Source organism: Callithrix jacchus, chromosome 5 (assembly GCF_049354715.1).
Source record: "Callithrix jacchus isolate 240 chromosome 5, calJac240_pri, whole genome shotgun sequence".
Lineage (NCBI taxonomy): Eukaryota > Metazoa > Chordata > Mammalia > Primates > Cebidae > Callithrix > Callithrix jacchus.
In genome coordinates this window covers 38,875,299-38,892,258 of record NC_133506.1, presented here as the reverse complement: position 1 = coordinate 38,892,258, position 16,960 = coordinate 38,875,299, and the positions used below count along the sequence as shown (strand labels likewise).

The 16,960-nt window shown below is 45.3% G+C and overlaps 1 pseudogene; it reads right to left on the bottom strand.

The window, feature by feature from the left end:
* Positions 1-1,101: 1,101 nt before the first annotated feature.
* On the bottom strand, positions 1,102-2,207 carry LOC100396393 (nucleophosmin pseudogene; annotated as a pseudogene).
* Between the last annotated feature and the right edge of the window lie 14,753 nt (positions 2,208-16,960).

Genomic DNA, 16,960 nt, shown 5'->3' with positions numbered 1-16,960 from the left:
GCTTGGGGGGGCGGGTCCGCCTCCCTGCAGGACGCAGAACGCGAGGCCAGCGCGCCGGGCACATCTGCCGGGCCCAGGCCCAAGCTTCGCGTGCGCCCGCGCCCCCTTGCCTGCCTTCGAGGCCCTGGTTTTGCACGCCTCATCCCCCTCTCCCTAGGACCGGTTTGCTGCGCTGGCCTTGAGCGTCGAGATTTTTCCTGCCCCGCAACTCCTGTATCACAGCTAGTAGAGCGCGGAGGGGGCGGGGGCGCAGGGACCTCGGAGCTCTAAGAGAGAGCGAGGAGGGCTACCGAGCTGAGTGGTTGGTGACCAAAGACGAGGCTGCCCCCGGGCACGCACCCCAGCTGAGTGTCTGCTCTGTCCAACGCCTTCCCACCGCGCCTGCCCTCCTCCTGAAGGAGGGGAGCTCAGGAGCCTCAGAAAACTGCCTCAGGAAGGGTGAAGGGCACCTGCGCCCGGAGGGAAGGAACCCTCGTGCGAGGGCTCTGGACCTGACCCTGCCCGGCATCAAGGGCGGCGTTAGCGGTGTCTGCTTTTGGGTGACCCCACTGCCACGGGCCGGGGAACACCACTATCCCCTTGGTCCTCCATTTCGACCTGTGTCAAGACCATCACCTGCTTCATGGCGTATGGTCGTTTTCAGTTTGGGTTCCTGGGGTGCTGTGCAGTCACTGCTCCTCTCTGCTTCAGTTTGACTGATCTCTTTGCCTCCACCTGATCTCTCTAATTAACCAAATCTCCTTGTTATTGGTTCTGGTAACACAAGATACCTGTCTCACTTACATGTACCACATATCACTTCACATAGATTTTAGTAATTCATGAGGCTAAGAGGTTTCAAGCTCCAAGAGGGAAGGAAACATTAGTTTTTGTATTCCTAGTACCTATCTATCCCAGAGCCGGACACAGAGTGGATACTTTTTTTTTTCTTACTTTATTAAAATACTGAGTTTTATTTCACATGTATATTTTTGTCTCCCCACCATTTCCATGTCTGACCACCACTACTACTATGTCCTATCATAACATTCCATACATACTTAAAACCAAGCAAAGGGTGGAGTTCCATCTTTAAAAACTACAGGCATTTTGGACAACACATTCTTGGCAATGGAATCTCGACAACATTTATCAAATGCGGTAGGGAAAATTCTCACTCTGCATTATAAAAAGGACAGCCAGATATCAACTGTTACAGAAATGAAATAAGACGGAAAATTTTTAACAAATTGTTTAAACTATTTTCTTAAAGAGACTTCCTCCACTGCCAGAGATCTTGAATAGCCTCCTGGTCAGTCATCCGGAAGCAATTCTTCACATAATTGATGAACTTGGCTTCCACTTTGGGAAGAGAACCACCTTTTTCTATACTTGCTTGCATTTTTGCTTTAATGTCTTCTACAGAACTAGGTCCTTTTGGTGTTTTAGGAGTTTTTTCCTGTTTTTTGAAGGATTCTTGTCCTTTTGATCTTGGTGTTGATGATGGTTTTGAGTCTTTTCCATTCTGATTTGACTTTTGTGCATTTTTGACTGGAGTATCGCGTATAGATTTCTTCACTGGCACTTTTTCTTCAGTTTCCTCATCATCGAAATCATCATCATCATCTTCATCGTCATCATCATCTTCATCAGCAGCAAGTTTTACTTTTTTCTGTGGAACCTTGCTACCACCTCCACGGGCAGACCGCTTTCCAGACATACTTAAGAGTTTCACATCCTCCTCCTCCTCATCTTCTGACTCTGCATCTTCCTCCACAGCTACTAAGTGCTGTCCACTGATATGCACCGGCCCTGAACCACACTTCAATCGTAAGACCACCGGTGGTGTGATTTCAAAGACCCCAAGGGAAACCATTGGCTGTACAGACATTTTCAAAGTTGCCAGTGTTACTTTAATTGGACTGCCTTCGTAATTCATTGCCTCTGCTTCAACAATGTGCAATTCGTCCTTTGCACCAGCTCCTAAACTGACCGTTCTTAAAGATAACTGGTGCTCATTTTTATCATTATCCACCTTAAAGTGATAATCTTTGTCGGCCTTTAGTTCACAACCGAAAAGATAGTTCTGGGGCCTCAGGGGGCTCATGTCCATGTCCATCGAATCTTCCATCGGGTGGCGACACGCACTTACGTGGAAGAGAAGGCGGACGGAGATAAACGACCACTGCTCAAAAGAACAGCCGCTCAGGACGGACTCACACCAGGGCACAGAGTGGATACTTAATAAATATCTGTTGAGTGACTAAATGATGCACTGTATGTAGATGAAAATGGGCGACTTTTGGTACAGTCCACCATCCAGCCCCCTTCCCCACACCAATGACTTAATTTAATCCCTTGGTTTTTTGTTTTTTTGAGATGGGGTCTGGCTATGTTGCCCAGGCTGGAGTGCAGTGGTTATTCACAGGTGCGATCCCACTACTGATCAGCACGGGAGTTTTGACCTGCTCCGTTTCCAACCTGGGCCAGTTCACCCCTCCTTAGGCAACCTGGTGGTCCCCCGCTCCCGGGAGGTAACCATTTTGATGCCAAACTTAGAGCAAACGCCTGATCAGCATAGCACACTACAGCCCAGTCCTCCTGGCCTCAAGCGATCCTCCTACCTCAGCCTCCAGAGTAGCTGGGACTACAGGCACTCCCCACCCCACCAACTAATCCCTTGTTTTTACAAAAAAGGAAATTGAGATCTACTTGGCTTTAAGTCATGGCCAGGGGTCAGACCTCAGGCTCCTGACTCCCTCCCAGGCCAGGTGAGAAAAGGGTTCCTAAAGAAATGTAGGCAAATTCTCCAAATTGCTGTGATCAACAGGTTTAAATTTATGCAGAATTTAACTATTCTGGTTACCACGCCAACGCATTGCATGTGTTCTTCCTTGCTGCAATGTCAGTTTTTAATCACATCTCATATTATTGGGAACAGGATTGCATCAGTGAAGGATGCTGGTTGCCATAACAATGGATGCCTCTTTCTACACATTGATACACACACAACCATCCGCTCACTTTTCTCTTATTTCAACCCAGACTGTGTTTGATCTAGATTCCAAAGGTTTATTTTAAGTATTCAGAAGATTAAAAGAAAGTAGTGAACCTGCACAAACACATGGATTCTCAATAACAAAGGCATCTTTTAGATGGTGATTAAGACAGACAAGTGGAATTTGAGCTAGCAAGACCTAGAAACAAACTAACACGGATGTGAGTCACTAAGACATTATTTTTCTGCCTATTGACAGTATTTTTGTGGCTGACACCTACAATCCCAGCACTTTGGGAGGCTGAGGTGGGAGGATTGCTTGAGCCCAGGAGTTTGAGACCAGCCTGGGGCAACATGGCAAAATCCTGTCCCTACAAAAAAAAAAAAAAAATTAACTGAGTGCACAACTGTAGTCCTCCCTAGCTACTCGGGAGGCTGAGGTGAGAGGATCGCTTGAGCCCAGGAGATCAAGCCTGCAATGAGCCAGGAGTGTACCACGGCACTCCAGTCTGGGCAACAGAGAGAAATCCTGTCTAAACAAACAAACAAACAATCCCCACCCGCTCCAGAAACAACAACAACAACGCCAGCATTTGGCGGTCTTGATACCTGGCTTATTTGTTTGGATACCTTCAGGAGTCGTGCAAACGAATCAGATACCAAGACCACCAAATACTGGGGTGAAGAGCTGCTCCCACGTTAATATGATCTGGGGAAGTTTCTGCCTCAGGTAGCCAGTTTCCCCTTCCAGTACCAGTCTGCCTTCAGGAGCAAGTAAGCAATTCCAATCCTCCCCTCAAGTGACAGCCCCCTCTTTTACAAGTTAACAGCCCCCATTGTCTTCTCCATGTTAACCCCCTGCGTGGACCCAAAATTTTCAAATGCTGATGAGTCAAAGCACTGAGAAAGCTGTTTGGGCCAGGTATAATGGCTCACACCTGTAATCCCAGCAGTTAGGCCAAGGTGGGAGGATTGCTTGAGGCCAGGAGTTCAAGACCAGCCTGGTCAACATAGTGATGTAACAGAAAAAGTTCCCTTATCACCCTAGAAGGGTGTGTGACATGGAGAGTGACTGGCTTCTTTCATGCCCTGCAGCTCCAACCCTAGGGGGAGTATATAAACAGGAAGGTCAGGGAGCCTGAGCTCCAACCCCACAGCAGCATCTGGAGTTGAGCGTTTACAGCTCCTGAAGCCCCAGCAGGAATGTGTTACAGTGTGCTCTTCAGTTTAGACGTTGGCTATTTTAATCAGCTCAGTTAGACCCTCTGCCTTATCGAAAGGACAGAGGGTGTTGTGTATCCTGGGTTCTTGCCCTAGGGTGCTGGAAAAATCAGATTACTCATGGGCTTGGAGAATGAGTGCAAGGTTTATTGAATGGTGGAGGTAGCTCTCAGCAGATGGATGGGGAGCAAGAAGGGGGTTGGAGTGGGAAGGTGGTCTTCCCCTGGAGTTGCACCACTCAGTGGCCAGGCTCTCCTTGGACCACCCTCGGCTGAATTTCCCTCGGCATCCGAGTCATTCTGCAGTTGATGGCCTGTCAGGGTCTGTGTGTTCTTTTTCTGATGTGTTCCTCTTGACATACAGCCACTCGTATGTGTGCCCACTAGGGTCTTAGGGTTTTTACAGGCACAGGATGGGGGGTGTGGTGGGCTAGAGTGGTCTTGGAAAATGCAACATTTGGGTGCAAAAACAGGAGTGCTTGTCTTCATCTAAGTCTGTGGGTGGGGCCTTTGCCAGGGACCCTGCCTTTCTCTACCCAGCACTTCCCTGCCAACATCCTGTATCAGTGAGACACCTCCTCCTGTCTCTACAAAAAATTTAAAAATTAGTTGGGTGTGATGGCATGTGCCTGTAGTCTTGGCTACTTGGGAGGCTGAAATGAGAGGATTTGAGGCTGAGATGGGAGGATTGCTTGAGCCCAGGAAGTCAAGGCTGCAGTGAACTGTGATCATACCACTGCACTCCAACCTGGGCAATAGAACAAGACCCTTTCTGTAAAACAAACAAACAAACAAAACAAAACAAAACAAAACTGTTGTTTCTAAGGAACTCACACCATTCTGTTCCTAGAGTAGAGTTTAATTCACCATTGAGACTGTCTACAGATTTTTAGGGAAATTATCAGGATGTGCTCTTTATGTATAAAAACACTTCTGGTTGCAACAATGTCAGACTGAGCTAGTATGGAAGCTTTTTAAAAAAAATTAATAATAACTATTTTTATCTTTTAAATATAGTTACAAAAAAATAGAGACAGGGTCTCCCTATGTTTCCCAGGCTGGTCTCAAACTCCTAAGCTCAAGGGATCCTCCTGCGTTGGCCTCCCAAAGTGCTAGGATTACAGGCATGAGACACCATGCCTGGCTGGGAACCTTTTCTAATACAAACACCAAAAACCCTCCCTATTATATTACAAGAAAGGAAGCAAGCAAGCACACAGGGAAAGACAGTAAATTCATTGCTGAAAGTGTAAGAGGAATCATCAGGAGTCAAAAACAGAAAGGGAACCAGAGCAACAAGATGTGGCCTGATTCTCTCTTGTCCTGGAGGTGGTTGTTGGATCCAGACAGGACCCAGCTGCTAGAGACTTAGGTTTTACCACACACATAATGACGGCAAATGGAATCTTGGGTCCATGTGGTCCTGAGAGTCGGAACTGAAGCTGGTGTATAAACACCGGACGGCCAGGTGTAGTGGCTCACACCTGTAATCCCAGCACTTTGAGAGAGGCTGAGGCGGGAGGATTGCTTGAGTCCAGGAATTTGAGATCAGCCTTGGCAACAAAGTGAGACCATGTCTCTATAAAAAGTAAAAATATTAGCCGGGCATGATGACATTCCTGTGGTTCCAGTCACTTGGGAGGTTGAGGCAGGAGGATCGCTTAAGCCTGTAATGAGCCATGTTTGCCCCTCTGCACTCCAACCTGGGCAAAAGAATGAGGCACTGTCTTAAGGAAAGGGTGACCAGGTGCAGTGGCGCATGTCTGTGATCCCAGCAATTTAGGAGGCCGAAGTGGGAGGATTACCTGAGGTCGGGAGTTCAATACCAGCCTGACCAACAGGGAAAAATTTCGTCTCTACTAAAAATACAATAAATTAGCTGGGCATGGTGGTTCATGCCTGTATTCCCAGATACTCGGGAGGCTGAGGCAGGAGAATCGCTTGAACCCAGGAAGTGGAGTTTGTAGTGTGCTGAGATCATGCCATTGCACTCCAGCCTGAGCTACACCAGTGAAACTCCATCTCAAAAAATAAATAAAATAAATAAAAGACTGCATACTCTTCCCAAACTATATATTCATTGAAGAGAGTTCCTGAAAAACTCAGTACAACAGTCCAGAGAAATAGGAAGCTTGTCTCTGCCCGGGATGCACAGAAGTGAGGATCAGGACTAGTCAATGAAAAAATCAAAACCCTAAGCCTACACTGTGAATGGGTTTGGGAACCCTATTTGTAGATTAGATTTGTAGGGATTTGTGCTGCCTTCCTGGTATTGATATCTTCAGCTAAGAAAGCAATGCAAAAATTGGTCCTGGGCAAGTAATACCCATGCCATGCACAACTCCTGTATAAAGACATCATTACAACCCAAGCCAAATGGGATGCTCACAATAGAAAAATACGAAGTATTAAACAAACAAACATACAACAACAACAAAAAAGAAAAACACAAAGTGATCAAGGAAATGAGGTCGGGTACAGTGGCTCAAACCAGCACTTTGGGAGGTTGAGGTGGGTGGATCACGAGGTCAAGAGATCAAGACCATACTGGTCAACATGGTGAAACCCCGTCTCTACTAAAAATACAAAAAATTAGCTGGGAATGGTGGCACGTGCCTGTAATCCCGCTACTCAGGAGGCTGAGGCAGGAGAATTGCCTGAACCCAGGAGGCAGAGATCGCGGTGAGCCGAGATCGTGCCATCGCACTCCAGCCTGGGTTACAAGAGCGAAACTCCGTCTCAAAAAAAATAAATAAATAAAGTAGTCAAGGAAATGATCTACTATATTTAGTCATCAGCAGACCCAATAAACAGGAAAATTAGCACCCACAATAACTCAAGACAATATGCACAATTCATAGAGATTGTAAAATGAATGTGGGCTGGGTGCAGTGGCTCATGCCTGCAATCCTAGCACCTTGGGAGACCACAAGGCAGGAGAATCACTTGAGGCCAGGAGTTGAAGACCAGACTGGACAACATAGCAAGACCTTGTCTTTCAAAAACAAGAACAAGAAACAAAAGCAAATATGTTAAAACTATTTTAAAAGGAATGGGAATCACAGAAGAATTTGGAGAAACTGAAACCCTCGTGCACTTTGGTCAGAATGTAAAATGTAGCTGCTATGGAAAACACGATGGGAGGTAGTGGTGGAGGGACCTCTTACAAAGTGCCTAGAATTAGTAGTCACCTTAATAGTTTAACATATACAGAGATAAAAAATGATTAGTATATGTAAAAGGTGAAAGTGATTAGTATATGTAAAAGAAGTCACTCATTTAAAAGGACTGGGGGTCAAGAACTTCAGCTTCTGGCAAAGCTGGAATAAAGGGGACTAGATTTACTCTTTCTACTGAAACTGAGAAAAGGGAAATCGCATAACAATCTGAAGACACTGGCCAACAAAAGACATATTCTTCTTTCTTTTCTTTTTAGAGGCTTAGTCCATTTTCATACTGCTATGAAGACATATCCAAGACTCGTTAATTTATAAAGGAAAGAGTCTTCATTGACTCACAGTGCAGCATGGCTGACATCTCAGGAAACTTAAAATCACAGTGGAAGGCAAGGGGGAGCAAGGTCTTCTTCACAAAGTGTCAGGAAGGAGAAATGCCAAGTGAAGGGGAAAGAGCCCCTTATAAAACCATCAGATCTCATGAAAATTGACTCACTATCATAAGAACAGCATGGCGGAAACCACCCCTATGATTCAATTACTTCTCCTCCCTCGACACATGGGGATTGTGGGGATTATGGAGATTACAATTTAAGATAATATTTTGGGTGGGGGCATAGCCAAACCATACCAGAAACAGTCTCATTTTGTTACCCAGGCTGAAATCCAGTGGCATGATCATAGCTCACTGCAGCCTTGACCACCTGGGCTCAAGCGATCTTCCCATCTCAGTATCCCAAATGTCTGGGACTACAGGCATTTGCCACCACCCCCAACTATTTTTTAAAATTATTTTATGTTGCCTAGGCTGGTAGAATAGAAATTCTTGAAAGATGGGAAATAATCAAGGTGATCCCCATGATTGCTGGAGAAATTTTGGCAGCTGAGGCAATCCAGGTGGAGCCTGGCAGCCTCACTGAATTGAGGAGATGGAGCTAGAAGTCCAGTGGGGGCAAGACAGCTGGAGTTGACAGGAAAGAGTACTGGAAAGGAAAGCAATGTACGAGAAGATGCTGGAGAACTGTAGACAGCCCTGGCCTTGAGTATCAGTTAAGTACTAATCAGCACATGTGACATAAATACCTGAGCCTAAGGGAAGAACAGGCCGAAAGGGTTAGAGAAAACAATTTCTACAGCTTCCACCACCCCAGTGAAAAATCTCGATTCATGAGCAATCAGAGGGAGTTCTGAGTGCTTGCTAGCAGGGAAAAAATTAAGCCTACACAAAAAAACACCACTCTGGTCTTAGTCTTAGTTAAAAAGTTGAAAAAGACAAAGTTTTAAAACAAGACCCAGTCGGGAGCGGTGGCTCACGCCTGTAATCCCAGCACTTTCGGAGGCTGAGGCGGAAGGATCACCTGAGGTTAGGAGTTTGAGACCAGCCTGACCAATATGGTAAAACCCCATCTTTTAAAAAAAAACCAAAAAGAAAAACAAAACAAGACCCAAGAGAATCAAACTATTTCCAAGTATGTTAACCACATCCCAGGTAAAAACCTTAAAAATATTTAGAAATACACAGATATTCAGCACCTAACAAGGTAAAAATTACATCTGGCATTCAATTAAAAATCACCAGGCATGCAGAGCACAGTGGCTCATGCCTGTAATCCACTTTGGGAGGGCAAAGCAGAAGGATTGCTTGAGCCCAGGAGTTTGAGACCAGACCTGGGAAATGGCAAGACCCCGTCTCCACAAAAAATAAAAAAAAATTGGCCAGGGGTGGTGGCTCACACCTGTAATCTCAACCCTTTGGGAGGCCCAAGTGGGCAGATCACTTGAACCCAGGAGTTGAAGACCAGCCTGAGCAACATGGTAAAACCCTGTGTCTAAAAAATATTATAAAAATTAGCCAGGCTACTTTAGAGACTGAGGTGAGAGGATTACTTGAGGCTGGAAGGTGGAGGCTGCAGTGAGCCATAATGTCACCACTGCACTCCAGCCTAGGAAACAGAGCTAGACTCTAATACAATAATAATAATAATAATAATAATAATATAACCAGGCATAAATTGGGCGAGGTGGTACATGTCTATAATCCTAGCTAGTCAGGAGGCTGAGAATATGATTTGAGCCCAGGAGTTTAAAGCCAGACTAGTCAACATAGTGAGACCCTGTGAAAAAAAAATTACCAGACTTCCAAAGAAGCAGGAAAATATGATCTATAAGGAGGAGATAAAAGAATTGGTAGATAAGGATTTAAAAACAGTTATTATATATAATCAAAAAGGAAATGAACAAAAATAAATAAATAAATGGAAACAGTTATTATAACTATACTCCATATGCTCAAGACGCTAGAGGAAGAATTGAACATGTTAAACAGAAACATAGAAGATATCTGTACTCAGAAGTCAGTACAAAAAAAAAGAAACATAGAAGATAATTTTTTTTTTTTTTGAGACAGAGTTTCGCCGTTACCCAGACTGGAGTGCAATGGCACGATCTCGATCTCGGCTCACAGCAACCTCTGCATTCTGGATTCAAGCAATGCTCCTGCCTCACCCTCCCAAGTAGCTGGGATTACAGGCATGCGCCACCATGCCCAGCTAATTTTTGTATTTTTAGTAGAGACGGGGTTTCACCATGTTGACCAGGATGGTCTCGATTTCTTGACCTCGTGATCCACCTGCCTGGGCCTCCCAAAGTGCTGGGATTATAGGCGTGAGCCACCACGCCTGGCCAGAAGATAATTTTTAAAAGACCCAAATTGAACTTATAGAGATAAAAAATACAATGTTTGAGATGAGAAATATACAGGATTCATCTTATAGTTCCAAAAATGAAAAGAAAAACAAAGCAAAGCACATTGATGGGCATTAATCAAAGGGCAAAGGAAACATGTGCTGCAAATGACTACCATTGGAATAATTTGCACGACAAAATAAAGTGATATTAAATTATCAGCTAAAGAATAAATAAGGGCCGGGCGCGGTGGCTCACGCCTGTAATCCCAGCACTTTGGGAGGCCGAGACAGGTGGATCACGAGGTCAAGAGATCGAGACTATCCTGGTCAACATGGTGAAACTCCGTCTCTACTAAAAATACAAAAAATTAGCTGGGCATGGTGGCGCATTCCTGTAATCCCAGCTACTCGGGAGGCTGAGGCAGGAGAATTGCCTGAACCCAGGAGGCGGAGGTTTCGGTGAGCCGAGATCGCGCCATTGCACTTGAGCCTGGGTAACAAGAGTGAAAGTGCGTCTCAAAAAAAAAAAAAAAAAAAGAATAAATAAATACCTAGGAGTCTATACTGATATAACAACGATTGATTGAATAAATTAATAAACAGGGAGATGAGACAAATTTTCCATTCAGAGGGATTCTCATCCAGAGGGATTCCCATGCAGAGCGAATAGAGTAGATACTCCACCCTAAAGAAAAGAAAGCATAGACCGGGCGCGGTAGCTCACGCCTATAATCCCAGCACTTTGGGAGGCCGAGGCGGGTGGATCACGAGGTCAAGAGATCGAGATCATCCTGGTCAACAAGGTGAAACCCTGTCTCTACTAAAAATACAAAAATTAGCTGGGCATGGTGGTGCATGCCTGTAGTCCCAGCTACTCAGGAGGCTGAGGCAGGAGAATTGCTTGAACCCAGAAGGCGGAGGTTGCGGTGAGCCAAGATTGTGCCATTGCACTCCAGCCTGGGTAACAAGAGCGAAACTCCGTCTCAAAAAAAAAAAAAAAAAAAAAAGAAAGCATAATTCCCCACTTGTCTTAGTCTGTTCTGTGGTGCAGTAACAGAATACCACAGACTGGACAATTTATAAACAGTAGACGGTTATTTGGCTTACGATTCTGGAGGCAGGGAAGTCCAGGGGCATCTAGTGAAGGCCTTGTGTGGCATCATAACATGGCAGAAGGGAAAGCAAACACTGATAAAGAGAGGACATTTGGCTGAACTCAACTTTTTACAAACATTTTTTAAAAGATAGGGTCTTGCAGCTGGGCGTGGTGGCTCACATCTGTAATCCCAGCACTTTGGGAGGCCAAGCTGGGTGAATCATCTGAAGTCAGGAGTTCAAGACCAGCCTGGAATAGTAAAACCCCCGTCTCTACTAAAAATACAAAAAAATTAGCCAGGTGTGGTGGCAGACACCTGTAATCCCTGGGAGGCTGAGGCAGGAGAATCACTTGAACCTGGGAGGCGAAGGTTGCAGTGAGGCGAGATTACACCACTGCACTCCAGCCTGGGGACAATCGACAGAGCAAGACTCCTCTCAAATTAAAAAAAAGGGTAGGGTCTCACTATGTTACCCAGGCTGGAGTGCAATGCAATTACTGTTCACAAGATTCACAGCACATTACAGTCTTGATCTCCTAGGCTTAAGCAACCCTCCTGCCCTAGCCTCCCAAGTAGCTGGGACTATAGGTTCTTACTCAACTGATGCTCAGCTTCATCCTTTTTATCAGAAACCCACTCTTGTGTTAGTTAACCCACTCCTGAGATAACAGTGATAATCCTCCTCACCTAATCACCTCTTGAAGGTCCTGCCTCTTTATTACATTGGTAATGAAATTTCAACAGGAGTTTGGGAGGGGACATTCAAACCGTAGCACCACTCCTCAAGTGTGGGTTGCACATAGTGACTTCCTTCGAAAGAGTATACAGTATGGCAAGGGATGGGGAGGGAGATAAGTAACTTTACAGTGTGGATATGGCTATATGTTATCCAGAACATCAGCAACTCTGATAGATTTTCTACTGGGCTTTGGAAATATACTGTTGCACTTACATTTGTGAAAAAATACGTCTATATCCACTAGGAGAATTTGCGTCAGTGAGGGCCAAAGTCTCAATTATTTCCTTTTCCCCTACCCTGCTAAATATCTGAAACTTGCTCTCAATATAACCTTAGAATTCATGTCTTATGATGATGCTGAGGAACCCGTTGGAAAATATTGAGCTGTATTAATTTTCTATTGCTGCTATAGCAAGTTACCACAAAATTAGTGCCTTAAAACACCTAACATACATTTATTATGCCATAGTTCTGGAGGTCAGAAGTCCGAAATGGGTTTACTTGGCCGTAAGGTGTCAGCAGGGCTGCATTCCTTTCTGAAGGCTCTAGGAGAGAATACAGTTTCTTGTGTGTTCTGGCTTCTAGAGGCTGTCTACATTCATTGGTTTGTGGCCCCTTTCTCCATTGTCTCAGTTATCAATGGCCTGGACAATATGGTGGAACCCCATCTCTACTAAAAGTAAGAAAAGTAGCTGGCCATGGTGGCAGGCACCCGTAATCCCAGATACTCAGGAGGCTGAGGGAGGAGAATCACTTGAATCCAGGAGGCGGGGGTTGTAGTGAGCTGAGATTGAGTCATTGCACTCCAACCTGAGAGACAAAAGCAAGACTTTGTCTCAAAAAATAGAGAAAGAACCCCTTCCACACTGTCTCATGGAAGCCTGTCTTCCCCTCCCAAACTCCATCTCTCTCTCTATTCCCTTCCATTCAGTGTGGAAGCTGCTTTCCTCTCCTGGATTCCATCTTTCTGGATTATCTCACTCAGTGTGAGAGTTAGTTGTTTCTTTCTCTCTCCTTCTTCTGTTTCTCTTTCCCTTTAAATAAATCACTTTCGCCTGTAATCGATCACCTGAGGTCAGGAGTTTGAGACCAACCCGGCCAACATGGTGAAACCCTGTCTCAAAAAAAAAATAAATAAATAAATAAATCACTTTCTACAGATAAAAAAAGAAAAGAGAGGCCAAAGGGTGAGTGTTGCAGTGATATGATGTGAGAAAAACTTAACCGGCCTCTGGGACTTACACGAGCAAGCATCCTGGGGGCTCTCAGGCCTTCAGACTCAGACTGAAGGCTGCACTTGGGCATCCCTGGTTTTGAGGCTTTCAGATTTGGACTGAGTCATGCTACCAGCTTCTCTTTTTCCTCAGCTTGCAGACAGCCCATGGTAGATTTCCTTGTAATCACATGAGCCAATTCTCCCTAATAAACTCTTTTTTATATATACATGTATCCCATTGGTCCTGTCCCTCTGGAGAACCCGAATACAGTTGGTCAAGTAACTGATTCTCTGATGAAGTGCCTCGGCTTCACATACACTTTCATGGTGTCACTGTGTACTGAGATAAGCTGATAGAAGTTATTGATACATATACATTAGAAGTAACCACTCACTTAAAAAAAAAAGAAGGTAGCCGGGCGCGGTGGCTCACGCCTGTAATCCCAGCACTTTTGGAGGCTGAGGCGGGTGGATCATGAGGTCAAGAGATCGAGACCGTCCTGGTCAACATGGTGAAACCCCGTCTCTACTAAAAATACAAAAAAATTAGCTGGGCATGGTGGCGTGTGCCTGTAATCCCAGCTACTTAGGAGGCTGAGGCAGGAGAATTGCCTGAACCTAGGAGGTGGAGGTTGAGGTGAGCCGAGATCGTGCCATTGCACTCCAGCCTGGGTAACAAGAGCGAAACTCTGTCTCAAAAAAAAAAGAAGGAAGAAAAAAAACCACACAGGAAACAAAAGATTAAAATAAGTTTTTCCAAAATAAGCAAATTGTGTAGGCATTGGGAAGGTCGGTCATGTAAATGTCATAATACTGATCCTAGGGTTACAGATGGCAACTGGGAGAGGTAAATTCACGTGTCAGAGGCATTTGAATCAGAGCAACTCTATCTTGAGGATGGGCTGGGTAACATGCCTCTGAGACCTACTGGTCTATATTCCTAGATCATTAAGGCATTCTAAGTCACAGATGAGATAGGTCAGCCTATATACAGATCATAAAGACCCTGCTGATAAAACAGTTTGCAGTAAAGAAGACGGTCTCCTCACTGCCACACTCCCACCAGCGCCATGACAGTTTACAAATGCCATGGCAAGGTCAGGAAGTTACCCTCTATGGTCTAAACTGGGGAGGCATGAATAATCCACCACTTGTTTAGCATATCATCAGGAAATAACCAGAAAAATGGGCAATCAGCAGCCCTCGGGGCTGCTCTGTCTATGGAGCAGCCATTCTTTTATTCCTTTCTTAATAAACTTGCTTTCACTTTACTCTAGGGACTCGCTCTGAATTCCTTCTTGCGTGAGATCCAAGAACCATCTCTTGGGGGTCTGGATCAGGATCCCTTTCCTGTAACTCATGTAAGTGATTCTTTTTGGAATGTATGTGCAGCAATCACCAAAACAACAGAAGCAGGGAGTGAGTGCAAAGCACCACATCAGGATGTTTCTGAAGTATGTGCCCCAGAAGCTCTTGGCAGCTCAGGAGGCTCAGTGGTTTTGCAGACCACCCTGTATTGCAGGCTGAATCTTGTGGCAGCCAGGGCCACTGCAAGGACTGAAGCAGCATTTCTTTTTTTTTGAGACGGAGTCTTGCTCTGTCACCGGGCTGAAGTACAGTGGTACAATTTCAGCTCACTATAACCTCCACCTCCCAGGTTCAAGCGATTCTCCTGCCTCAGACTCCTGAGTAGCTGGGACTACAGGTGCATGCCACCACACCCAGCTAATTTCTGTATTTTTAGTAGAGATGGGGTTTCACCATGTTGACTAGGATGGTCTTGATCTCTCTCTCTCTCTCTTTTTTTTTTTTTATGGAGATGGGGTTTCACCATATTGGCCAGGCTGGTCTCGAACTCCTGACCTCAGATGATCCACCCACCTCAGCCTCCCCAAGTGCTGGGATTACAGGCATGAGCCACCGTGTCCAGCCAATTTTTTCACTTTTTATAGGGTCTTGCCATATTGCCCAGGCTAGTCTCGAACTCCTGGACTCAGGTAAGCCTCCCACATTGGCCTCCTGAAATGCTTGAATTATAGGCGTGAGCCACCACACCCTGCCTAAAAATCAGTTTAAATTTTCTTTAAAAAGTAAAATAGGACAGTTTGCTAAGGGTCTTGGGAAAGTCATGATCTTGCCTTGGTACCAGGATCCAGGGAAAAGAGTCCAGTTCTACAAAGCATTTTATGTACCTTGTGCTTCTAATTCTTACTAGTCCCCGGAAGCTCCATTTTAGAGTTGAGAACTACAAGGTCAGAGAAGTCACCAGCCTTGGTCAGGGCCTTACAAACTAGTACACGGCAAAGCCAGGACTCAACTCTCTCCCTGCCCTCTTCGGCTGCCTCTGATCTACAGGAGGTATGTTTCCATCACCATCACACCCTTCTGACGCCACCCTCACTGTCTCGGCTGAAACCTGAGATCATTAGGGAGCAATGAAGACGAGTTACCCAAAGGATTACAGCACATCGAAGGTTCTTCTCAAGGACTTCCAGTAACATGAAAATCCTGGGTTAGCTGGTGCTGTAGCAGGTGCAGCCTCCAGAAACAGACCTCTTGAACAAAGAACAGGGAACGAAGGGGTGATAAAGGCAAATCTCTGCCTTTATATAGGCTTACAACTCTAGATACTACATGTGAAAGGGTCTTGGGTTTATAGTTTTAGAAATTGCATGTGAAAGGGTCTTGGCCTTACAGCTCTAGAATTTACAGGTGAACAGGTCTTGGTCTTTCAACTCTATAATTTACTTGTGAAAGGGGCTTGGGCTTAGGAATAGGTGTGGGGTATAGTGACTTAGGTGGGGGTTTGATCCTGTTTAAGTAAAAACAATGCCTTCCAGAAAGATTCCTCCACATCACACCTGCGATCTGTAGGAGGGTAATTACGGTAGCGCCTGGTCTGCCAGCCTTCTACTGAAATGCAGTGTAGAAGTCAAGGAGAGGATGGTTTTAGATGATTAAGGGTCTCCTCCCTCAGTGTGAGGCATATTCCAGCAAAATATAGGTATTAAAAATGGCAAATACTGGCCAGTATGGTGACACACACCTGTAATCCCAGCACTTTGGGAGGCCGAGATGGGGGGATCTCTTGAGGTTGGGAGTTCGCGATTAGCCTGTCCAACATGGTGAAACACTGTCTTTACTAAAAATATAAAAATTACTCAGGTATGGTGTTGGGTGCCTGTAATCTTAGCTACTCAGGAGGCTGAGGCAGGAGAATCACTTGAACCCAGGAGGCAGAGTTTTCGGTGAGCCAAGATCATGCCACTGTACTATAGCATGGGCCACAGAGTGAGACTGTCTCATAAATATAGGTGAGCAGTGGCTCACACCTATAATCCCAGCACTTTGGGAGGCCAAGGCAGGTAGATCACGAGGTCAAGAGATAGAGAGATCGAGACCATCCTGGTCAACATGGTGAAACCCCGTCTCTACTAAAAATACAAAAATTAGCTGGGCATGGTGGTGCGCGTCTGTAGTCCCAGCTATTCAGAAGGCTGAGGCAGGAGAATTGCTTGAACCCAGGAAGCGGAGGTTGCGGTGAGCCGAGATCGTGCCATTGCACTCCAGTCTGGGTAACAACAGCGAAACTCTGTCTCAAAAAAAAAAAAATTAATAAAAATGGGAAATATGGCTTCTGTAAGGTGATTTTGGAGAGGGTTCCAGGCAGCAGAGCTTTGCTCTGCATTGAGTGGCCTCAGGAAGCAAAGGTACAAGTACTATGATGTAGAATCATAACAGGTTTTTTGCTAGAAGGCAATCTAGAGTAGAGACACACCTATAATTGGTAAAGACAGCTTGTGACTCATACTAGCCAACCTAAGGGTATATTTGGTCCTTCTGAGATT